The following is a 27,672-nucleotide window of genomic DNA, read 5'->3' as shown; positions in this document are numbered from 1 at the left end:
AATACTTTCGTACGATGATTTTTTACGACTTTCGACGTGGATTATCAAGACGGGAATGCATCAATCAACTTACTTCCACTTTTGGCGATGATGTCCCATCCTTTGCCACTGTGAAACGCTGGTATGACGAATTCCATCATGGCCGCCGTTCGCTCATCGACGAAAGTCGTGAAGGTCGAAGGTTGCATAGAGTAATTGCAACCAAGCCTCTCGCTTGAAGGAATATCCGCCTCTTCAGGGGTTGGAACAAGGGACCATCGCTAACCACGCGACCAGTGATACACTCCCACCCGGGAGTGGGGTGTCAAGGCGCACGGCGAGTGGGTGGTGGCAGCCTGTGTCTGGGGGAGGGGGGTCGAGGGAGGGGGCATGATGGAGACGGCGAAGAGAGAGACGTGGTGGGAGGGGTGGGCCGCAGGTGCGGCACAAGGAAGCAGGACGAGCGATGAATAGAAAGCGGCGCATCTCCCGCAGGCGGACCCTCTTTCCAGGGGCATCAATCTCCCCTTTGCCCCCTGGAAATAAAAGACCGCGTGGATGGGGGTGGAGGTGGGTAAAGGGGAGCAAGGTGAGCACCAATGGGGGAAGGATGGCTACGTCTGGGTGTCGCTGTCACAGATAACGAGACCCTGTCTCGCGGTGGCGTGTCCCATTGCCTCAGGAATCGGAAATAATATTTTCACGTTTTATCCGGGAAAATCGGAAACTTGATGGGGTTGTGTATACCGATTGGAGTTAATCAATCATTCAGTAGGCTTTCAATCCGGAGATAGGTTGACTAACGCCACCAGCTTTTCCGTGCCTCATAAAAATTAACTGGCTTTATCATTTCTTCTTTTATGCCTCTACACCTCAAGGTGTGACAATCCATCCGATATTTCAGTCCATGAATATTAATGATAGATAATTTGTTTATTGCCGCACACCTCTAATGAGCATAAGAGTATTCTTTCGTTTTTCGTGAATATTTTGGTAATTGTCAGTAATTACAATATTTAAACTATGCATTAAAACGATAAGAATAAACGCATAAGTATGCAAGTATTACCAGACGATAACATAAAGCACCTAACTCATGCATTTATTACAATTGCTTTGATAAAAAAATTTTGATTCTATTATGAAACCATTCACATTATGTATTCCAAGACTCTGCGGGAGATGCCGTGAAAGTAATTTTTGACGGTGTCATCAGCTACATGTGCATAATAATTTCAAAGTGTGAAATAACCAGAGACACCTTGACCAGGATTTGAACCCGAATTCCTTTGTCTGACCGAATGCTTTTGCCAGTTACGTATTCGAGGTGACCTGGCACTGTCAGTTATACGACAGAAACCTTATTATTCGGACCATAAAATATTCAGGGGAGATGTAGAGGCTATGAGAAGAGAATTCACAGTGAAGTAAATTATTAAAGATATCCCAGTAAGTTAAGAAATAGAAAGAGAATGTGATATCGACGAAGTTAGCTTGGGGCTTGGTATACTGGAATAAGAGATTTAAGAGAAATGAAATGAAACAAGCCTAAGAGGATGGAAAAAATTCTAACGTAAGTTTTTTAGGATTTAAATTTTAATTTAATAATTTAAAATTTTATGGATTCATTCGTAGCATTTACAGGGGACGAACTTGACCGGGAGACTTTGTCAAATCAGTATCAATTGCCAGAGAATGAAGAAAGCAAAAGACTGCCTCGGGGATAATCATTTTGATTCAGAAAGACGAGAGCTAATGCTATAGTAGTAATGTGGTAACTGATAGAAAAAATATTGAATAAATTCAGGAATTATTTTACTAATTCTTAATTTGCGAGAACGTTACAACAGAGTTAAAATTGAACCATTAAGGGGGGTATTGCACGTCATAGAAAGAGAGTAGAAGGGTCGGCGCCGTAAACGAAACACAAGAGATAAGCTATGATAAGTGTTAAAAAAGCAATTTATGAATTTGAAGAGGTGAAAAAATTTAACTAACTCTGGAGTGTTTTGGAACAAAACGATCCAAGTAATGGGGACCTAAAAATAGGAATTGTGTCAGACAAAGGTTTCACAAGAAAGAAATAATTAATGGCATGGTTTTCGAATAAAGATGTTAAGATTAGGCTTGTTAAAATCTAGGCATGTCCTATGGCTTAGTGCGTGCGGACACATGGCAATTGACTCAAGACAATGGAGGTAGATTGAATGCATTTGAAATACGGTTATGGAGAAGGTGGTGTGTATGAACAGAAAGGAACATAGGTGAAGGAGTGCTAGGTCGGGCGGGTGAGGACTGGGGATTGTTGAGAGAAATCATAAGGAGACAGGAAAAATGAATTGGAAGCGTGTTGATTGGCAGATGGATTTTGAAGGCTGTGATTTAAGGGTGAATGTTAGGAAAACGAGGAAGGTGCAGAAATAAAATACGGAATTTTGGATGAAATGGAGTGAGAGAGGAAGAATACAAAGATGAATAGGGGCTTGTTGTAGAGTAGGATGTTTGGGTGTCTTTTAGGAGAGACAGGGAATGTATCGCTGCATTTTTGAATAGTCTCTGTGCATCAAAAACCTAAATTATCCAGTTGAATATCAATAATGATTAATTTTAAAGCCGTGCGTAGAACGATGAACATCTCTAATCGTTTTTTTGTGTCTCTCTTACCTAAGTGCGAAGGGGCTAGAAATATTATTTTACCCACCTTAATAAACACACCCACCCCTGATGTATGTAAACCATGTAGATATAAACTTAACTTCAGGTTTGTGAGCTGTTTCCAGTCATGTTCACCTAATAATATACGCGTAGTAACGCGAATCAAATTAATATAGAACTATTTAAATATAGCCTAGTATTCCCTGAATATTATTTAATTCTGCAATTAAATTGAAATCCCAATAATATCATACATTAGCCGTTTATTATCAATGCGGTCTAACAAGTAAAATGGATGAAATCAAGGATCTTGGTCGACTAATAAAGGGTTCGCGCAGAGTTCGGAAGAGTCGGCTCAACCCTTTCGGGTCCGTAATGCTCCACGGTAGATGACCGGACCATTTGAGAAGGGGCAGGTCGTTGCCAAGCGCCCTCGCCTCCTACGACGTGGGATTATCGCCCAGATCGAAAAAAAACTCCCGATGCACGGCTCCCTTATAATGGAACCGAACACGAACGCAAAGAGGACACTACTGATAAGTTAGTTATACATACATCGCACCCTCAATGAAAGAGCACAATTTTATTACTGGATAATTAAATTTAAATGTGATATATATTGTAAAATTTCTCATAAAATGTCATCAATATAACCGTATGGCACAAGAGTACCTTCATGAGGATAAGTCGTAATCGACTTTAGAATACATTCGGGGGTATTTTTTACGGAAAGTTTTCCGCCAACCTGTTGGTATAAAAGCTTCAGGACAATGATATTACACCACTCAATCAAAAAATCATTGGTGGCGCCACAAACGAAATTCACTGGGATAATTCTCTGCGTCGCAGGAATATTCGGAAGGATTATTGATTTGGGCCTAAAAGCACGGCGTAATAAAGACATTATCGGAGAAAAGTATGTCAAACGGTTGCTATGCAATGGTGGATGGCGGAACTTGTTGGAACTCTTTCATCATGGGAATGATTTAAGGGAATGGGGTAAGGGTGAATATTAGGAAAATGAGGAAGGTGTAGAAATAAGATACGGATTTTTGGTCGGAATGGAGGGAGGAAGGAAGAGTACAAAAATGAAGAAGGGCTTGTTGTGGAGTAGGATGTTTGGTTGTCTTTTTATGAAAGGCTGGGGATCGTTGCATTTTTTTATAGTCTCTGTCCATCAAAAACTTAGATTACCCGGTTGAATGTCATTAACGACAATTATAAAACCACACGTTGAACGATGAATCCCTCTAATTTCTTTTTTGTCTCTCTCTTACCTAAGTGCGAAGGAACTAGAAATATTTTTTTAGCCACCTTAATAAATGCACCCACCCCTGACATATGTACATCATGTAGATTTAAGCTTAACTTCAGGTGTGTGGGCTGTTTCCAATCGTGTTCACTTAATAATATACGCGTATTAACGCGAATGAAATTAATGTGGAACTATTTAAATATCGCCTCGTATTCCTTGAATAATTTTTCATTCTGCAATCAAATTGAAATCCTAATAATATCAGTATATTATCAATTCGGTCGAAAAAGTAAAATATTTACATGAAACCAAGGATCTCGGTCGACTCATAAAGGATTTGCGCAGAATTGGGAAGAGTCAGCTCATCCCTTTTGGGCCCATTTGGCTCCACGGTAGATGACCGGACCATTTGAGAAGGGACAGATCGTCGACAAGCGCCCTCGCCTCCTACGACGTGGGATTATCGCCCAGATTGAATTAAAAGCTCCCGATGTACGGCTCCCTCCATAATGGGACCAAACCCGATTCTAGAAAGGACACTCCGCGCTGAATGGAAAATGCAGGGGACAATTTGATTATTCGCCGAGAGTTTACTTTGACAAACTTACGGATGCATGACCCAATACATAGGTCTGGATAACTTAGTTATGCATACAGGTACATTAAACTCCCAAAATCAAAGAGCACGGTTTTATTACTTTATAATTGAATTTAAATGTGATATATATTGTAAAATTTCTCATAAAATGGCATTAATATAACCGTAATGCACAAGAGTACTTTTATGTGGATAATAAACAATCGACTTTAGAACACAATCGAGGGTCTTTTTTTTGGATGGTTTTCCGCCAACCTGTTGGTATTAGTAAAAGCTTCAGGACAATGATATTTAGGTTTAAGGCATTTTCAGAAGGAAGAGAGTCGATTGAAGATGAACCACGAAGCGGAAGGCCTATATTTTCAAGAACCGATGAAAATGTCGACAGAATCCGGGATCTTGTGCATTCAGATCGTCAATTGACAGTCAGAATGATCGGTTAAGAGTTGAATTTGACTCACACCGCCGTTCATCAGATTTTGGCCAATTGATTGGGGATGAGAAAAACCTGCGAAAAATGGTTCCAAAAGCCTCACATAACAATTTTAATAAACGATTTTTTGGCCAGTAAAAACATTCCTGTGGCTCCTCAGCTTCCTTATTCACCTGACTTGAGTTCTTGTGACTTATTTCTCTTCCTGAAGTTGAAAAATCACCTCAAGGGAACTCATTTTTGTGGGACAGTCGAAAACATTCAAACTGCTGTAACCGACCAGCTGAAGGCTATTCCAGCATGAAAGTTCCAGCACTGCAATGAGGAATGGAAAAACCGTCTTCAGCTCTGTGTGGCTTCAGAGGGAAGTTATTTTGAGGGTGAAAATATAAAATTGTAATTCTATTTGAATGAAAAAAATCAGTCTCATTACTCAATTTACTGACCTCGTATAATGGTTGTTAGAGACCGTTTAAAACTTACCTGCCTTTGATGCCAGAATTACCTCTGAAGGTTACTGAAATAATATCGAGTCTCCGTGTCTTGAAATTTAGATTGAAATGGACTACAGATGTGTATTATCGATAGCTATCTAAAATAAAGCACAGAGTTGGTGACAAGTTATAACGAAGAATCATAAAATAATGCCGGCAAAATCCCATCTTAAAAAATTTTTGAAAAGTGATCTATTTTAATAAAGTGACAATGTTCCATGCCCGAAATGCAATCCTAGCCAGTGCGAATGTACCATCAACCTGCTTGAAAGGCACTTTTACGGAAATTCTTCATTTTTCCGTTGCTATTGGATGACTGACATGGCTCAGGTTCTACGAAGAGGGCCGCTTTCTCTTTGCGAGTACTCGGGCCCGACGAAGAACAACAAACGCACCCTCTGGCACCAGTCGTGGTGCGCGAGTGACGAGATGACTGAGGAACTGGCCTTCCTCCCCCCCCCCCAATCTTTCTTTGCGTCCACGGAGGAAAGCGGCTTGATAGGCCCGGAAGGGGGTTGCATGGGAGGGTTAGGGATTGAATATATGTGTTGGAAGGGGATGGGAATCTCAGAGCGTAAAGGAGTGGGGTGGGGAGGCGTACCATTAAGGAGGGCAATGGAGTGAGGGGAGGCATCGTGGACATTGACAGATCTGCGTAATCCTTTCTCCTGTCAACGCTGGCTTATCGTTTCATTTCGCCGATTGCACGGAGAGCGGGGAGAATTTTGAACGGGGGCAGAGGGAGGATGAGGGGTGAAGGAGAGCGGAAGGCGAAGTGGGAAGGGAGGTGAACCCTTCTCTCCCTCTCTGTCTCGTGTATGCCGCGGACCCCTTCCGAACCCTAGGGCACACGAACCCCTTGACACTCCATCACGTACCGAGTCTGCCCCTTCCCATTCCGCCTTCCTCAACTCCTTCTTCTCCCCTTTCCCAGGACGAGTAGTGACACCGCACAAAATCCGACCCCCTACCCTTTTCTCAGGGGCCCCAGCCATTTTCTGATTGATGTGCCAAATCTCCGAGACCCCGGAGATGTCAGCGCAAACTGTTGGGAGGCATAAGAGACACAACCCACGCCAGTGCACCACTCCAGATTCAATATTTGCCGTCAAAGCGGAGTGAATGAAGCATGTTTACGGGGAAGGGGGAGTGCAGGATGGGGTGGGGGATTAATTGAATGGCGCGTGTACATCTTTTACGACAAAACAATTACGCCGGAGTGAAACATTGAAATGAATGCCATTTAAATGTCCGCGATCGACGTGAATGAAGTGGCAAGCCGAAACACAATCCCGTGGAGTGTTTTAACACGGTGTTCGAGGCGACATTATGTACATGTAGCAATTCATTTTCCAGCAAACCGTGACTAAAGTGAGTGACAAGGACTGCCTGGGATTATATTATTGAAGAAAGAAATACATTTTAACCTGGCATTATGAAAACAGTGTTCTTTGCTCAGAAAACATGAATTACGTTCAAAAATTTAGTATTCCATAATCAGTATTAGAAAAATGTGCTACTAAAAATTTAGGCTGTTCACTGAAAAAAGTCAGCAATCATTTTTACAGCAATTATTAGGTCTTTGCTTGTAAACAAATGAACATAGGATCAATATTACATGCCTTTCCATTTAAACGAGTGGTGAAGAAGTGAGAGAATGCCTTTCTAATGAAGCTATTTCAAAATTCTATTACCTCTATTATTATGAGTGTGTAATATTTTCATAGGAAGTACATTACTTATGTTGTACTTAACACTTGGATGATTCCATCTAAGATGCGTATCGAACTTTACCCCATTGTCTTTCATTTTTAGGCAGTTTAATTTTCTATGTTTCCATATAAATGACGGCTAGTACATTGTAATTCTCACTCTAGTGGATGAAATGACCTAGAAGTAGGGTAAATATTCGGTGAAAAAATCTTTGATCGAGTCCACTTGCCTAAAAAATGAGACTTCGTGCTTTGTTTCGCCCACTGCCTTTCATCTTTTTTCCCTCTCTCTCTCATTCCATCATATGAAGCGAAAATTCGTTCCTTTCACACAAATGCTCCTTTCCCTCTTTCTCTCTCCATCCACCTTTCATCCAGGGGTTAGAAGGATGCCAAAATGACCCCACTCCCTATTTGATCTGGGCCCTCGTACCACCCTAGGATCCCCAGCCACCCCGCTTACCCCTCCCCCCCAGCCTAACTCCCTCCGAAATCGTCCCTCTCAAGACGGCGAAAACAAAAGCTATCGACCCAACCACGCCCGCCCTCCCGACCCCTCCCCCCTTCTCTCCACTCGGCATCCTTCGCGATGCCAACGTCAAAGACATTTTCCGCTCATCCCCCGTTCACTCTACTCTAGAACCCCTCCCCCCCCCCCACAACAGATAGAAGGACGACTCTGATTCACTTAACCAACAACATCTGTTTTGTTTCTTGGATTTTAGATATTGCGAATCTATAGTTTCGTTCAAATTTCGAATCCATCCGCTCAGTTCGATTACGAATTTTTTTAAAATCTGTTTCGTCCAAAATTTATACGCCTTAACTGAACTATAAGCAAGCAATTAAATTCAATACCTAAAATAACTAATTTAAACGAGGAAATGGTGTAGGTAATATTAACATATTAAACAGCGAAAAATGTGTGGACGCATTTATTGTCTATAAGTATCTTGCATGCTTTTTTTAAATCTTCTCTTCGACATCCGGGCAACCTAGGGATGGAAAGAAAAATTATGATAAGATATGAGCGTATAATGTTTTAGATAAATGAAGAATAGCTTACAAAACTCTTTGAAGATACGAGGTCTTGTATGCTTCAGAACCTCTTAGATGCGACGTTAAACCCTAGCCCGGAACCCAATCACCGAGAAACATTGGGAACGGTAGTATTCATAGCCTGGAATCTGAGGCTTGATACAAAAGTTCATAGCACTTATTTTCACAGCCCTATATCAAAATTCTTAGCAGACATTTTTATTATTGTATTAGATATTAGTTATTTTTAACTGACTATTAGTTTAGTGGGAGTGATAAATCTCCTATTGATATGTATGGACCAGTGATGTAAGAGAAACTTATTATTAAGATCGGAAATTTTCCTTAGGAGGACTAGAATCCACCCCATAATGGATCCGCCTGATTAGGTTGCTTATATTATACAGCTTAATCTTATAATGAACCCTTTAGAGTGAAAAGTGTTGGAATCAGTGTCACACACGTAAAATCGTGTTGAACGCTTTAGACAATCTTGAAGAAGTACCTCATGCCAACGTTAGACCGTAAAGTGCAAGTTTCAAAGCTACGATATCTCAGCGTTACATTTTGTGGCCATTCAGCGTTAGTAATAGGTTCCCATTCATTAGCAGCGAAGCGGCATGAGTGAGTGACGATGCGTGACGGAGAGATATATGTTTCACTTCTTTCACAGTCAAATGTTATAACACCTACAGTGCTAACGAATAGTTTAAACAATCTCACTAGTATAGAAAATAACTCACTTTCATTTCGGTTTGATATCATCTGCCCCAAATTGTTGGATAAAAATAGTTCTAGGTTTGCGCACCTAAATACGAAGGATTCTAGGCAGTAGTATGAATTATGCATTAATTAAATAATTCATTGTAAATATTGGATGTTTTCATTTGAGGTATCTCTAATTTATTTCCACCTGAGTATATACGCATACATTCATTACATACAAGGTGATGGGCCTGATGGGAAGGAAAAACCATTGTACTGCGAGGAATTACGTTACTTTTTCCACGCTCTGAATCCGAACGGGAGACTCACGGAAATTACAAAGGATGCCGTTGTTAATTTACCGTAAATTTGAATGTTCATAAAGATACAGGAAGGCAAGATGCCTAGCGCATCATTTAATTTACCGCAACATTTAATGTAGTTCGACGAAGAAAGGTTTCTAGGTGCAATAAAGGTTTCATTTAATATGTGGTAATATGAATTTTGAATTAAAAAGCTAAAATTTTATTGATGAACGAGCAGACCATCTGAAGGGGTATAATTCAAATATTGTACAGAACATGTGGGTAGTTTAATACTGATTGATCATAGGTTTTTAAATCGAATTATTTGTTTTTTTATGGAATTCTAAGGTTTATTTTTATGGTGATTTTAAATGTGTGCGTGGTACAAGTTCCATTGATTTGAATGCAGAAATGGGTCATTGGCAGCCGAAATTTAAAACAGCACAAGTTCGCCTTCGACAGCAATGAAGTTAACGTAACACGCTACGAGCTATACGCTTAAATGAAGTTTGGATTTGGCAGAATTTCGCCTCATCTGAGACCTATTGCTACAGGAGGTTTATGAAGAGTCTCTTCTTCCTTATGCACAACAAGATGATGGCTAAAAATGCTTTTAGAGGGGAAGCAACTTCAAAGGAAGGTCTCGGAACCGGGTCTCAGTCACGGAAGTAAACATTTTCACCACTGCTGCCATTGCGAGAGAAGTTTGTCAAATTATGTTAAGACAATCATAAAGAAATCTGAAATTTTCTTTGGTTCCTATCCGCACGTTAGTAATAAAAAATTGCCCACTAGACGACTTGTGCGCATTGGGTCACGATATCGCTCATACACAAACAACAGGACGTTTGAGTGCCGATTTTTTCGCAGTCAAAATATATGCTATAGAAAAACAATGAGTTTTATTCGGAGATTATCATTGAAGATGAAACGTGGTGACATTATTGTATCCTGCGAGAAAACAGTAAAGCTCTATGTCAGGTATCACCGACGAAAAAACAAGCCAAATATGTGAGTTCAGTAGGAAAAGTAATGGTTGTATCATTATACGGTATTCAGAGAATGGATAATCAGCACATGTTAGTACACCATTTTATGGAGTTGTAATTAAAATTATCCAAGGCCGCATGCATCGCACATACCATAGCAACAAGCTGGATGCTGTGAAATGAGATTTCACCGCCTAAATTCACAAACTTTGTTGCTGAATATCTCACAAAAATTAATGTGAAGTGTGTTTTTTACCCTCCTTGCGGTCCAGGCCTTAGCCATTCGTGACTGACTCCTGCGTAAACATAACAGTTTCAGGCATAACTAGGTGGTATTCCTTCATGATGATTTGATATTCCACATAAAAAGGTTCAACATATTTCAGGACCATGGTTTCAACGCTGCGCATCATCATGGATTATGATATGCAGCATTGAAATCATGGTCGTGAAATATATTGAACCTTTTTATGCTGAATAGCAAAGTTTTTTCTCTACCTTCATTGTGTCCTGCTTCTCAAAGTAAAGCAACATCTTGGAAAGTGTTTTTCATCACCAGAGGGAGTGGTGAAGGCTGCTGAAGGGATTTTGAAGGTCCTATCAAAAAAAGGTTTCCAGGGTCTCTTCGAATATCGAAATGAAATGTACGAAAAGTTAATTGCATACAATGGGAACTGTTTTTAGAAGAATCATAAAAATTTGGAGGATTAGTAAAGATATGCTGTAAAAGAAATGCATGATCATAATTTATTGAAGAGGCCATTTACGTCTTCAAAACAAATGAGTACATACTATATATACGTAATTACCCACTAAACATTCCGTGCGATAATTTTTGGCTAAAATAGTTTTTTGTTCCTTTTCATATCCGATTTTCATCACCCTGCCGCCATAAGCACGACATAGCATGTTTTCCCGATGGAGTTACTCGGGGCAGGGAATGATAGCCACAAAATTTCACCAAATCTCACACCATTGAGGGCGACTAGTATTCTTTTAATGCTGGAGTAGGCGGTCCATCAGGGTGCGAGAACACACGGACTGGCTAACCAGACTCACGCATCAATCTGCACACACCTCCTCCCGCCATAACCCACGCACCCCCCCCCCCCCCGCCCCAGTCTACTCATTCTCACCACCAATCGATCCCCGCACAAAGACATCAGCGGAAGAAGGAGAGAGGACGAGGAAGACCTGACCACCCCCCCCCCCCCCGCTCTCGGCCGACGCTAATGACTTTTTAGACGCCCAACCTAACACATACGCTACGCACCACCGCGCACACATGAACTTGTTATTTCGTATGCTGGTAAGATCAATGGTCCAGGACTATGCAGCGTGTACGAAAAAAACATGCCAATCTTTTTGCCGCTTTTCATGTGGTGCTGCGTTGAAAAAATCTACTGAGCCTTCAGTATTGACACGCATGCACACTCCAGTGAAATCTCATGATACAGCAGGCATTCCGAAAGTTATGCAATTATTTTTTTTAAATGTATTGAACAGATTGGCAAAAACACTTATAATTCTTCAAAGTACTCGGGCCTCTACACATTTTTACCAGCGACTCGACCATGGCCAGTACGCGCCCTGGAAGGCGTCTTCGGGCACCTCTCGCGAGGTATTCGTCACGACTGGCTGGTTCTCTTCTATGGACGGCAAACGACTTTCTTTCAGGGCTGCCTTATTCCGAGGGAACAAAAAGAAGTCTGCAGTGGTGACGTAAGGACTCTAGGGGGGGTGGGACCTGGTGTTTGGCCAGGAACTCGCGGACTCGCAGCGCGTTGTTGCAAACACCTTGGGCACGAGCTTGACGCACCCTTTCCTCATCGCTAAATCTCCAGTGACAACGCAAAACACAGCAGTAGACGAAAATTTCAGTTAATTGGCAACCACCTTGATACTCAATTGACGCGACGGTCAGAGTCCAACAAATGTCGAACACGAGCCACATTGTTTTCGGTTTTGCTGGTTGATGGCCACCCAGAACGTTGTCCGTTATGAACCTCTTCCCGGCTTTCGTCAAAGGCCTTTAATCACATTGAAACTTGTGAGTAGGGCAGAGCAGAGTTCCCGCAAGCCTCACAAATAATTTTTCTGGTCGTAAAACAGAATAAGACTAAATGTAAAACAAACAAAAACATACCAATTCATACCCACACGGACATTTATATATTAATGCGAAACCAATCTCAACTTGCACAAACTAGGAATTTTTATATCTGGTGGAAGAATAAATAGAGCTTGGCAAACTTTGACCACAACAAAAAGGTTTTATGGAGAGGGCAATGATTAATTAATGCTAGTGGTACGAATAGTAGTATATAGTACGCTGAGAGACAAAGGAGGCAGTTCAATGGGCGAGAAGAAAGAATATAACGGACTTTTAGGACGACATTAAATCTGGTGGAAGGCATGAGGGAAAGAAGAAAGATATTCCTCCGAAAAAGCGGCCACCTTGGAGAGGAAACAAAATTTTGTCATCCTTCGTAAATCTCGACTCCGAAAGTATCTCGCAGCAAGTGAATGGTGACGAAGCACTTTACCGTACTGCTGTTTCCGAATGTTACTGGCTCAAAGAGGGAAGGAGGAACTCCTTTAAGTCGACGACCGTAATGCTGGGCCAGTGACGTTGAGGAATTCGGAGAACACCGTGAAGCAGCGACGGATTAAGCGTCTTAAAGATTGTCGTATCCTTCCTCAAACTTCCCCCTCCACACCCTCCAGGAGTAAAAGTTAACAGTTTAACAGTTCATGTTCTTATGATAGAAAGATAAGGAGACTCAAATTACGAATTCCGATTAAGCCAACCACTTATAAATCTATCAGACTTCGTACTAGTTCTCAGCGGATAGGTACGCCGGTATGACGATGGGTAACCGAAGATACACATTAATGGGACCACATTTTTTGGTGTGAGTTAGAAGTTTACCCTAAACGTACAAAAATCTAACTCAGTGATTTAGGTGGAAGAAAACCCTGCTGCCTCGAGTGATAAACGATGCCAATATTCTTGGATCTAGCCTGCATCATTTGGTTAGGGGTTGATAGGTTTTGTGTATTTAAAAATGTGAATAACATTGTATTTTAATGTTGAAAATATTAGTGCGACAAATTTTTTTTTCATTTATTTAATATATATGCGTTAAATACTTATTACCATTGATCGATTTCCTGTAACACGACTTCACTCTTATAGAGATTATAATAGGCTGTCTACCATTTATGGGTAAGTTACAGCTGATCTTTGAGTATTTCATTAGTACCCACTCTTGCTTAGTGCGCTTCTATCCATCACGTTCTGTAGAAATCAAAAAGATATAATGAGCATATCATTATTTATGCACTATTATTTTACAATTTCATCTGTATATTTCCCTAAAAAATCGTTATAACAGGAGAATATTTGTCCCGAGCCATTAGAGTAATTAAAGAGTTGACGTGTAGGGTCTTTTAAGTATAAATTTGTTCTTAAGCCACTTGAAAAGGTATATGATGTATTTGTGATCACTTCTTAATTTCAAATTACTCAAGTACTCTAACTCAATGGTATGATTTTGTTAAAGATATTCTACCCTAAACATGAAGCACGTGTCTAAGAAACTAGAACCCTAGATGAGTTCTGATTGCCCATTGCATTATGCTTTTACGGGATGCATATTTAAATTCTTTTCACAAAAGCAAAGTATCGGTGAATTTTTTTTTAAGGAGCCACCTAAGATCTGGTGGTAGATTTCTATTACGATCATTCTTCAGCGTGGTAGAAGTGACCAAAATACCAGGACTGGGGGAGAATGATAAGTCTATCGATGGCATAGCACTAGTCAGTTCATTTTGATCATTAGCAGTACACTGCCGATTTCTCGACAGATTGACCCAGGCACAACTCACATTAGATTTGTAAGCCCTGCCAGGCACTAAACTAAATGTATATCCGTAAATCCACATTATATTTCATGTATTTTTAGCTCCACATACCTACTCCTTCCCGTAATTCTATCCAAAATGGCTATTCTACTCCTCCATCTACTTCGATTCCCCGACAGCTTCCTTCAGCGTCCTATTGCTAGTCATTGATCCCTTGCATTCTTTTTGATGTCCTACCCTCGAATTGAACGTATCAATCTTCTTTCTCTCTCCTCCGATCATACCTATCACTCCGTTTGTTTTCCTTACTGCCCATTTTATATCTCCCATTTTTCATCCTTTAGTTGGCGTGTACGTTGATTTTAAATTAAGTTCCCGGTATCATACACGGTTTAGGACGGGTAAATATCTCTCGAAACGGTCAATATTTCTAAAATTCACCCCGTGAAGGTTTCATTTTTCTCTTGGGAGTTTCCGTCGCGCGGGCTGCTCTGTTGTCAACATGGCTAATCTAGCGATCGGTAAGGGAATGAAGCTTTCACTAACTTGTTTCCAGGATAAATTCCACGGCATGGTTTGGACAATATCTCGAACAGTGTGAGGCATTCCTAATTAACTTCCAAGCATTATCCTTCGACAGGATTCGAACCGGAGTCAACGGAGCAAGGACCCCATTAAGTCTCCAGCAAGCGTCGGACCAACCCCCCAGTCAGAGCCCACCTCCCTCGGGGATTAACTAACACCCCAGTCCGACAGGGCACTGCTTGGAAGGCAATTACAGTTCCAAGGCCATGACCCCTCCCCCAACACATACCCCTCCCCAAGAATTAAATGAAGCGGCGGCGGAATGACAGTGAGGAGGGGAGAAACAAAGGAGCGGGGAAAGGCGAGGAGGAAGGAGGGGGGGGGGTCCGTGGAGCGGGCTTCCTTTGCTGTGGCAACCCCTGCTCAGCCCCCGTTTCCCGGTTCCAGTCCACTCCCCGCCCTCCCCCACCTTACCCCGGGGATTGCTGGCTGGGGAATGTGCTCCTCTCGGACATACGATTGCCAGAGGAAGAATAAGAAGGCTTTGGGCGGAGGGGGAGGGAGTGTTTTCGGCGAGGGGAGTGGAAGGGGATATAACTGCTCCACGACACGATACATCAGGGGGTGAGCGGGATGGAGGTATTTCGTTTGGCGGGGAGGGGGAGTCGGTCTTCTGGGTGGTGTCCGGGACGACAGTCGCTCTCTTCCCTCGAGCGTGCAGAGGGGTGGGCCCAATGCGAGAGCACTATTTGAATTTCGGGACTAGTGACGTGAGTGTTAAAGAGCTAGTTAATCGCGCACGGTCAACATAGTGCGCGACGACGTAATATTGCCTCTGTCAGTAATCTGTTACTGTGGCCATTATTAGGTGATTTGCCGTTTAACGCAGATTTTGGATGGATACCGATATGTTTCTTAGCCTTGCCCAACACAAAACACAGCCTTACACTCAAAAACACAACAATCCCTTCTTCATGTCAACATGCATCCATTCATTCCGTCCAACATACAAGTCACCTTCCAACATGTCGCTATAAAAATATTAATCTTGCATTCTGTCAAGTATTTTATGATCACTTAATCACCTGCCAAGTGTGGTAAATATTTTTCACCTAACAGTCATTTCATCAACACGCAATATAAAATTAATATTATTGAGATTTTAGTTAAATTTTGATATGACCGCCACTCGGTGAATATTGGTCAAAAAACCTTGCGTTCTTTTTTAAATTAGAAATGCATTTATGTTTTTTACATCGCAAATTCAAACCGGTTATTGGTACAGTTCACGCATAGATAGCACATATAAGTAAATGCGTGAAATCGCGAAAGGAGGAAGAATAAGAGTTAAGCATCAGCATTATTGCCCAATTGATGGAGGAAGACCTGACAGAATAATACTCGTTCAGGAGTTAAATCGATGAGTTTATCAAACCTGGGAGTTCAAGATGAATATGATAATTTTATGGGTTAGTAGGGGGAACAAATTTTGGTTGAGTGATGTCTTTTGTGCAATCCCACCTGAAATGCAATCGTGGACATTTTCAGAAAAACCGTATTATACGGAAAACCTCAAGCGGTGGAGGAGAAGAAGCTGGCCATCATACTCCGGAAATGTGGATTTCAGGAGCGTCATTGGACGTTTAGACCGAAGTGACTTCCATACTCACCCATCAAAATCAACCCTCGAGTCGAATACGTCCTGGGATTTCCTTCAATCTCTTAATTTAAGTTTCAAAACGATATCATGGCAGGTGTGGAGAGTTTAATATGTCGGTGATGTGAGCTTTTTTTTCTGTATTGTTCATCGGGGTCTACCTCCGTACTTAATGGCTCCAGCTTCGTCTTCAAGTGTCGATGGCCGAAGGAGAGAGCGCTAGAAGAGGATAGATGGGGCAGAGGGAGAGACGGGGACTGCGAGGAGAGAAACAAGACGTGTGCGGGGGGGGGGAGAAGGAGAGAAAATTATGTTTGATTGGCAGTGCAATAAGCTTCCAATGCAGCCGTCGACCCCAACGCAGAGGCACGGGAAGTGCTATCCTCCCGTCCAACCCTTTCCCTTCGGAGGTGAAGGGCCAGGGAACGGCAAGGCGGCGGGACAAGTAGCCTCCTCCCCTCACCCCGTCTACCCTTCCGGTCAGAGTGGGCGTTGGAATGGGGGTGTGTGAAGGGCGGGCCAATGATTGAAGACAGCAGCGGGAACAACGCGAGAAATATCCCGTCGGGAGGCACAGTGGTTGCGACGTGCCAAGAGAGTATTGCACTCCCCGTCACTCGACGTATCGGAGACGAAGAGTATCCACTCCCACACTCGTGTTACGTTCCGCTGGCGCCGTCGCTGTGGAGACAGACAACCCCACCGGGTCCCCAACAAGGGAACTGTCAGCTCTGGATCACTAAGCACGCTCAAAGTTGCGCTGGGGCGCCATTGTAGACCTGAAACTCATTAATGTTAAAACTATTAAATAGCTTCATTAACAACAGTTTTACCATAATTATATAGTATGGTACTCGTATGTCCCGAAAATGAGGAAATTACTTCATACTTGTCATGTATTAGGACTATAATATCATCGGGAATTTCATAATACTTGCGTGTTTGCAAGGGTAAATATAATTAACACTATTAAACTAGTCAAAATATTGGCTTCAATGAAAGGATAGTTATATGATAACTATTATCAGTTGATCGATTTGATCCCACGAAGAAACTATTCAACTGTGGATTCAACTATATATAACCAAATGTCGAAGGGAGCTTTTGTCTAGATTTGAAAACTAAGAGAGAATTCTAAGGCTTCTATGCTTTTCATACTCTTGCTCGAATTACACCAAGTGAAGGGGCTTGGTGGTATAGATCACATCCTTGCCATCCCAATACTAGATTTCCCAAATTCCAAGAAACTTCGGGAGACGCCGCACCAATAAGCATTAACGGAGTCATCCGCTAATATGCATTTCGATGCAACAATTACAGAGTGTAAAAACATTCGCCTTGACTGTGATTCGTCGAAGGTAAAAGCAAGCTTAAAAGTTGTCTTTAACCTCGTGGACTGTGGCGCGTCGCACATGACTACGAATGCCTGCGGCATTGTATGTGCAGTATTTCATCAGAACATCTTGTTCCTTTTAAGCCCCAAACATTTCAGAGTTCAAGAGGACACCTCGTTAGCTTAACTGACTAAAGCACTCGGCCGAACATCGAGGCATCCGGGCTTGAATTCCGGTCAAGGAAAATGGTTTTTACACCCTGAAATTGTTGCACTAGATTTTCCCATAACGTGAATAAGTCCGAACGGAATTCATTTACAACCATCATATTGAATGCATCAGCTATCACGAACATTAACGTAAATTGCTTGGATGCGGGCATATTTATATTCAACCTTTAGTATTGCACTTATGATAAGCCGAAGGAACAACTATCATACAAAAAGACACTACGATTCTCGCCACCAAAACTAGGGGTGGAAATCGGAGTTCTATACGCATGGTGAAATAAAAATTCAACTAACTCAAATTAATTTACATTTATCGCGCTGATATTCCACTTTGACGTTGAATTGTTTCACAACCTCAATTTCATCTTGGCGCATTAACTGCGAATAAAATAAGTATCAAATTTGCCAATATAATTAAAATAATTCTATTTTGTTGCAAAAATAGAAGTTATATAAATTTTACTCTCTAATTTGGCATTAGATTTTGTAAAAACAAAAGTACCTGGAGAAAAGCCCTCTTTGGATTGACCAGAACGTTCTGTACGTACATTGAAATGATAGAGTTTTAGTATTGGTAACTTTTTTTATCGCCCTAGAAATGTTTTACTTGATATGAAACACCTCTCAATTTTTATTTTAAATTTTATAAAAATTTAGAGCTCCTAATTTTTTCCTGCCGAATGGGTGTCACAAATTCTACTTGTAGCATTGTTCCTCGAAATTTTTTCTGCATTTTCTACTCTAAAGGTTAGAAAAGATTTTTATACATAATCCAGAGAGTAGAATCCATACCGAGAGAGGAATCCTAGATATTTTAAGGTAGAATCCAAGCATACTATTTTTGCTTCCCTACTGTTACCTACTTATTCCGCATTAATGACTGGGTTATTTTCTTAAACTTTTATCAAAGCGTCTCCTTTATTATTGTATGCAAAAGAAAATATCTCTCTAAGATAAAAATTTTTCATGATTGAACTCTGGCACTTTTAAATGGAGACGTATTTTTTCTTGCGTGTTTTTGTCACTTCGCTCCAAAACCCTTTTCTCTATTTTTCCTTTATGTTTCAAAATTCATTCTCTAGATTAAAGGTGGTGGGGTCAATTTAACCTAGGAGAAGTCTTTATTGGAACAGACGGATGGGTAGATGGTCTATATCGCTCGGTTCTCCTTCGGGAGGTCACGACCTAACCCCCCTGTCGAAGGGATTGGCAGGGAGGGGGAAGGACAAGGGAAATGGGAGGGCGGGAGAACCCTTTTCGGGAGAAGGGACTTGCGTGACGTCCACTGGTCGAGTGTCATTTCACTCCTCCGTCCTCCCGTTGGCACCCCATTCGAGGATCCGGCGGCCTGCCCTGCTCATCACCGTCGGCCATTAAGGGCCCAGGCTTTTACAAGCATTTTATTACCTCGAAGGTGACGGACTAGAAGGAGAGAGGGGAGGGAGTGAGAGACGCTCTCATCTTTCCCCGAGTGTGCTCCCGAATACAAGTGGGAGCGAACCCCTTAATGCACTATCCTTCCTGAGCAGGGGGGCCGGGAGGGGGGGGGAGAAGTGGTTTCCAGTCCGGCAAATGGGTCCTGTGGTCTTTGGTCCACCCATGGGGGGGAGCAGGTTGAGGAGAAGGGGGCAATCGTCTTGTAACGAGTTCCTTAGCCTCCTGCCCCCTTCATTTCCCACCTTCCAAAGCCTCCACAAAAATGGCGAAACAAAGAGGGAAATGTCTCTTCTCCCTAGAACCGTATGAGGTTATAATTAAGGAAAGACATATAATAATGTATATTCTTTTCTTTATAGTCAGCTTTGATTAATACGATCTAAATTCTCATATTTCTACTAATTATGGGGACATTTCCTGCTGTCCCATCCATTTGAGGAAACCCACAGCTACATACTTAGAATGAAATGATAGAGAGTAGATTTTGCCTAATATTGGTGTAAATGAAAGATGTTCCCACAGTAACATATAATATTTCTTTTAAAAATATAATATTACGTACTTCTTGGCGGTATGAGTATGAAGTATACGTTATCTAATTATAAATGTAGCATCATATCCAGCGAATGTAATAACATTCGTTGGAAAAATAATTGCTAAGTTAAACAACCAATTGAAATCTGGAAACAGGCGGATAAATCATATTTTGGGTAATATTTTATAAGGATATTGGAATAGTATTACGGTAATTAAGGAAAATATTTAATTAAATATCGAAGGATGCATTCTTCAATATGAAGGTAGTAAAGGTATTTGGGAAAGAATTAAAAAATAATTAGGATTATGAAAATAAGTATAAGGCTGAGAATATTCAATGACTATTCTAATTAAATTAAAAAATAAATAAACTGATAAATATTAAAATGGAGAATATATTTGCTTGGATACAAAATTTGACACAAGAAGAAACAGGAATATGGACACTTCGGGGATATGAGCATAGAATAAATGAGAGCGTAAGAATGAAAGAGAGAAAAGCAATGAAAATGGCGGAGTGATATGTTTAAAAGAAAGAGAGGAGGCCTTGCCTTTAGGAATAACTTAATTTAGAAATACCAATGAAATCACAGTTATCAACCCGAAGATCGGACCGATAGGTAAGGGTAGAGCTCGCCTAGTACTAAGCATAACGACGTGAAATTCACACATCAGGGTAGGGAGGCCAGTTCCTTTCCGTGTGCCACCCAGGATGAACCGGATATTACACAAATCACATAGCTTGGTTGAAGCTAAGTGTACCCAGAGACGTCAGTGGGAATCATACTCGGCCCTTTTGGTCAGTAATTTAGCTTGGGCACTGGGCTACCACGCTCATTGGATATTGGAATAAGTTGGGATAATAAGGAAAGTGGGAGTTTCAGGTGGTATTAGAAGGGGGATTGCTATGTCAGCGGGGAAGAGAAAGAAAGTTGACTTTAAGAAGAGAATATGTCATTATGACCTCAGGAAAATTTTAATTTAGTGCCAAAATTATTTCGATTTTAAGAATTCACTCTCGAGTAGCCATAATGTGAAACAGAACCAACTGTAATCCACCTCTTTTCTTCAGATTGCCCCGAACGGCGTACGCATCGTGAGAGTTGCTCGGTAAACGACGTACATTTTTACACCATAATTGGCAAATTATCTCTTAATATTGAATAAAAATTAGTTTCTTTGATTCCTGGAAGCTCATGGCGGTTTGGTAGCGAATACTTTGGGAAACGTCAAGGGAATCTACTAAGATTAATCACTTAAATCAACAAAAAGAAAGTTACTGATACATTCTAAGTAGGTTTAATGTAGTTTCATTTTTCCTTGCGTAGTATAGATACATAGGTAGCATATAATTAGTGGTCAATCGTGGAAGTATTTTGTAATGACCCACGCTAAGAGCTGGTTAAATCGGCACCATTTTTCTCCTTGAACCGGCTTAACACCTCGAATCTCGTGAGATGGCCTCCGAAAGGAATTTAGGGAGGCGGAGTCCACTCCCGAGATACTCTTTCCCCTTATGAACCGCATCCCATCCCTCTCTCTCTCCCCCACTGCGGTCCACCCGCATCTCTGCCGCCACACATCTTCCGAGACACCCCCTGCCACTTGCCCGGCAACCTTACGTGCCAGGAGGAAAAGAGGGGACGGTTAATGGGCAGGACGGGAGCAGGGGGTGCCGACCCCATCCCCTGCCTCCGAGAGAGGGGATGGGAGTGGAGGGGTCGAAGGCGATCGTGAAGGGTTTTTGGCAATTCGATCCCCCCTCCCCCTCCGCCCTGCGACTAGTGACAAATGCCCCCGTCCCTCTCGATGCGAAGACCTTTGCTCCCTACCTCCCTTCCCCTTGCACTGCATTCGGTCGGAAGGGTCCCCTTCCCCCTCATATGCCCATCCGCCCGTCGGAGATGAAGCGGGGCCTCCTCCTCCCTTTCCGTATCCCTCACCATACACTCTCGCTCCACAAGCCCCTTCACCCGGCGACCATAGATGTTATTTCTTTCCACCTGCCACCAAGTACACCTCCTCTTGCATTCCAAGAGCGATCATGAGCCCTTGAAGACGACATGAGTTCAATATCACCGACGAATAAGAACTTGGACGGGGAATGTAAGGAAGCAGTATGTCCCTTACAGAGAAAGTATGTCACCTGGAGATATGTCTGCATGCAGTTGCCGAACAGTGATATAAGTATGGAAACAAGTCATTCAAAATCAAATCTCTAGACCTATTACTTTTCAAGCCAAACGAAGCTTGTGTTTACAGATTCTATGGCCAAAAACGGTATATTACCCGCCAATGGTAGAGAGTAATTATTAATGGGGAAAAGCCATGGTAAAATGGTTAATTAATATATGTATTTCTTATACCTTAATCAAATATCTCACGAAACAATGATGAACCATAACTGAATCCTAACAAGTATGAGGCAAGGGCTGGGCCATGTATCTTGCCCGGAAGCGGGAGAGGTAAGGCTTCCACCGTCATCATATGATGTCTCCGCAAAGCAACAACGGAAGCGAAACTGACAGCAGCAGCACAGCTAGCCAGAATTAGGACTTGGGATGATGGCACGAAGTTTAGGATAGAGAAATTAGAGTATATACAGTGATAGTTGGAGAGAGAAAATATAGATATTTTAGGTTTTTGCAGAGGGAGATGGAAGGATAGCGGGGATTACGGTAGTGATAGGTATAGAGTAATATAAAGTGGAGGAAAAGAGATCCAGCGAGTTGTGGCACTGATTTTGGAAAATATTTAGCAAAAAGTTTATTAATCATGGAAGAGGCGATCAATGGAATATTATTTAATGTAGTAGAAGTAAAATCGGAACCGATGAAAATGGTCTTTATACAGGTCTACATGCGAACAAGCAATCATTGGGAGGAAGAAGTCGATTGGATAAACGATTGGTTAGAGGATATAATTGCGGGTTTTCCTGGAGGGAAGCATTTGATAGCGATGCGGTATTAGAAGGTGGGAGTAGCTGAAGGAAGGGATGGTAGAGAGGTGGAAGACTACAGTTAGGGAGCAAGAAATAAACGATAGGAGGGAGCAAAAGAGTTCTGTAGGAGACAAGGATTAATCATTTAAAAAATATTCGGTTTATTCACCAAAAAATGCGTAGATACAGGTGAAAAATACCGAGGAATTTAGGAAGGTATTGGTTGGACTATATTATGGTTAGGCTCGGTTTTAGGAATAATGTGATTATTTCACATACGAGTAGTTTTCCTGGAGCGTATGCGGACTCATTCATAAGTTTGCAATAATGAAGTGTTACGTCCGATTCAAAAAGATAAAACAGGGAAGGTGGTATAGGAAATGTAATATAGAAGCATTGACAGGAACAAGATGGAGGGAGTAGTAGTAGAGTGTAGAGAAAAATTATAAGAGAGGACGAATACAAGTCGCAGAAGAGAATGAGGTGTAGTTCAGAAAAGGGATATTGGAGGATGCAAAAGAAACTATAAAAACAGTAAATAGAAATGGGTTAATGAAACCATGGATTACATACGAGATAATTAGGAAGATAAACATGAAAAGAAAATGGAATGAAATAATGAAAACCCAGAGTTGGGTGAGAGAAAATACAAAAACTTCAATAATATACCGAGGCTGGTAAAAAAACTGGGCAAAAGAAACGTGGTGGAAAACGCCGTACCATTCACAGTTCACAAAGGAAGGGTGAAGGAAGGTTCACAAAGGAAGTTCAACTGTGCAGGAATGTGAAAGCACTCTTTGAGTGTAAAAAAGGAAAATCCGTGCAAATTGTCAAAAACGTATAAAATATTGATTGAGCTAGGAAATATTTTATTTTCTTAACGAAGGGAGGAGGGAATCAATGACAGGGACATTGACCAAGGATGTTAGGAAGAATCTCAGTAAACGTTTGGTATGGAACGTGGTTTATTTCCGCGCGGATACATGATCGTTGAGACAAGACGATAGATGTAGATGGAGGCTTTTGAAAAATGGGTATGGAGAAGGATTGAAGTGTAGAAAGGAAAACAATCGAGGAAGACCAAGGGTAGCGGAGGACAAGAGGGGGTTTCTGGGAGACATCCAAAGGAGGCAGGAAAAAGGAATGAAGAGCATTTTGATTGGCGATGGGATGGTGAAAACTGTGACAAAGGGGAGATAGAATATTAGGTACGCAAAGAAGAGGTGGGAAACAATTGGCATGTATGACGAAACGGAGGAAGGAATTATGCAAAATTGAAGAAGGGTTTATTGTAAGCTCGGATGCCAGGTTGTGCTACGTTGGGAGAGGCAAAGGAATGTATTGTTGCGTAGCCTGCGTCCATCAAAACCTGTCCAAAACGGTATAATAATAATAAATTATTAATAATTACACTAGGCAGAGAAGCAAAAAAGGAAATTGAATTAAATTGACGGTCAAATACAGTTATTTAAGTATTACTTCAATTCTATATCAAAGCAGTACACATTATCATTTACGAAAAATTAATCCAAAAATACAGAGATAATGAGTACCAATAAGCACCCAAAGTAAAAATGGTTAGAGGAATAGTAATATAATTTCTTGTGGCTAATTGCGTGTATGATCACAGATGAACCTGACCATCATTTACAGGCAACCTTACAGCGCACGGTTTTTATAATTGCATTTGCGTATGCTTTACTCAAGGAGAGTTAGTACAAGCTCGGCTATTATTGTTTCAGGAGTTTAATTTTCACAATTTCATTTCGATTTCATATATTTTACAGGTTTATCTCATTAGCTGATTTTTACCTAATTTTTTTTATTCTCCAAGCACGGAGGAGTTCAGTTTCCTTTCCTCCACTTCTAATACATCATTTTTTAAATACAAACCTGGAGATGGTCCCGTAATGCATTCTACCAATTACAATCTATTGGTTCTATTATGTATTTGCGATAATTGTGATGATTTGTGTAAGTTTATCTCTGTTTACATCTATCGTATTTCAGAGAATGCTATCGCAATATCGTTATTCCTATAGTTTATTAATCCATTTAATCCGCATTATCGATTAATGATATTTTAAATTTTTAAGCTCAATAACCGCATTAAAGTTATGCAGAAAAAGGCAAAAATGGTGAAAACTTGAACCTGCAGAATCTTTAGTACTGGAGTCTGCATTCAGTGGAATCGTTTAACTGCGCTATCTAGAATCGAGTTCAACTCGCGGGATCATAACTGTAGATTGCACAACTTTCAGCTCAAACGTATCAATTTCCCTAGAGAAAAGCCCACGGGCCATTAAACTCTGAGGGCAGTAAATTCCAAGGATTCAACTCAGTTGAGTAGTCACGCCAAGAACAACGTGACACAGTTGGATATAACAAACGGTCGACCGGCGGTCGGAAATTGACGCTTCTGGGTTCCCCAACAATCGGTCGGCTGCCTCCAAGCCCCTCCTTGAGACGAACGTTTCTGGGAGGCATTCCTCGGCTATCCCGTCCCCCTTCATCTCCCCCTTCCCTTTCCCGACCCTCCCCCTCTTGCTGCCCCTTTCCGCCCCATCAACCGCCACACCACTGAGTGGCCACCCCTGGCGAACATCTTACGACTGCCACCCACGACTTCCCTCCCATTCCTCTGCACTCTGGACCCTCACAAACCCTAGGATGCCAACCACAACGCAAGTCCCTCTTTCTTCCTCGCAATATCCTTCGATATCCCCCCACCCTGTCTCTCTTAAGACTACTCTCTCCTCGTCTCGCCCCCCCCCCTACACTCGCCCCCAGCAAAGCTAACCTCCTCCTTAAACCCGCTCAAGTGACGGGTTTGGGAAGAACGCACCAAACGAATTCCCCCACTGCCCTAAATAACTCTACTGCCGCCCTCCTTGCCTCGACCCCACGTAGCCTTTCCCCTGCCTGGAATACTTCCGGCAGCGTGCGATGCCCCACCATGGCTACGTTAACCCTGAGGTGCTCGATCTTGGCAATAGGGATGTGCAAACTGGTTCGGTATTTGATATTATCTGGTGTAACGCGTACAGGATCCGGTATTGCCAGCCAATATTTACATTCAGTACACTTGAAGTTACCAGTAAAAGATAGATTGATGGTAAAATACCCATACCTGAGAACAATACAATCTGACGTTTTAAGTTCAACCAACGAGAATAATTGAATGGTGACAATTAATTCACTGTGTTAAAGTATTACTTTAACAATATATTTCTTATATTGTGTATTCTAAAGCATAATAACAAGATAGGAACTTTGATATTCCATAATATATCATAATGCAAACAAAATTTAAATTAACTCAGCGGAGAAAGGCAATCTGTCGTAAAATATATATTTGGTGAACGTAGCACTTAAATTATTTTATCAAAGCCGCTGCTATTAGTATCAGGTTTAAATATGTTAGATGTTTTTCATTTACTGTGCTTAAATAATATAAGGCAACGTACTGAAGCGTGATTTTTGCAATGATTTATGATAATTTCTACCCGATTTGGAACGCTATCGAATGAACGAGTTTGAAACATGCTAGTACCATGAACATATTCACATAAAACTAAGTGCGATAGTGGCAATTAACCTAAATAGCATCTCAATTCATAAAAAATGTAATTAGTTTATAATTATTATATGCGCTCACTACCTTTTGTCTGGTTCTTACCCTTCAACCTGGGTGGCTCTACCAAGACCAAATATTACTGCTCTCGCCAGTACAGCTATAGGTGTCATGAGAATGCACGGGCCATTCTACAAAATTAAGGTTGTAGTCCATAGGGATCTTATGTATATATATCTGTCAGAGTCCACATCGGAAATATTGTGTTATGCATCCATCATAACATAAGTGCATGTTAGTGTAGCCTATACTCCAGGGAATTTCAAACTTTTTTTTTACTGTTTATGTTCTCTTACGCTCAGGATGTGGTAATATTCCCCTTTACCCTCGCTCAAACGTAGCGAATCATCTTCAGGGTATTTCAGTTGGATGTGCACTTAGATATCACCTTATGGCTTTTTTGGGAGCTTTGTTTGCGAATGCTGACTCCGTCTTAGGCACCGTATTCTTTCTTCATCATCCCTCATCTCTTTCCCATTCAGCCATGTGATGAGACGCAGGCCAAGGAATCGTGGATATTTGACTTAATTCTTTTAATTGTATCCAATTTTTAACATTTTTTGTTGCGACTGATCTCTTTCTCTGAGCATAAGGCCAAGAAGCACAGAAGTTATCAACTATAGATGGCTTTCTAATTTAGAAGAATATTGAATCTAAATATTTCGTGATGTAGGCCCTTAGAGCCGAATATTTTATTTATTGAACTCTTTTATTATAATTTATAGGTAAAATTTTCCCCAAGTGAGAATATTAAAAATAATTATGAAGCGGCAGCATATTTTTTTGCCTTTTGTTGTAGCTCTATTCATGAAATTGTTAAAAAATGAAATGGTCTTTTCATAATCTCACTCAGGTTTTTATTTCCTTTATTTTGTTTATTAAAAGTGCCCATCGCTTATATACATCAAATCTTTATTTTTTTTGAGGTAATAATAATTGAAAACAATGCAGATCATTTTAGTTACAGCTCCTTTGATATAACACTCAGAATGGACACTGTTGGAACGCAAGCTAAAGGAAATATACTGATTGCACAAATATTCGCAACTTTTTAGCATTAAATCAAATAAATTTGAATGAATTTCAGTATGTTTAGCCTATAAACATATTAAATATTATTTTGTTGCATTTAAAGAAATGCTTGCTATGATTTTGGATAATATTTAAACTACATTTTCGGCATAACAAAATCGGTCACATGAAATTAATTGTATAGTCTAATAAATATATTTGGCGATTTTTAACTGAAATATCTAGTACAACTGTCATTCATAATAGTGAGGTATTAATAAGTGCTAGAAACTAGAAAAATATAGTGGATTCTTTGTAAGACTTGTGGTTTTCTTT

Source organism: Hetaerina americana, unplaced genomic scaffold (assembly GCF_022747635.1).
Source record: "Hetaerina americana unplaced genomic scaffold, ioHetAmer1.1.p SCAF_6, whole genome shotgun sequence".
Taxonomy (NCBI): Eukaryota; Metazoa; Arthropoda; class Insecta; order Odonata; family Calopterygidae; genus Hetaerina; species Hetaerina americana.
Note: the sequence above shows the minus strand (reverse complement) of the source record.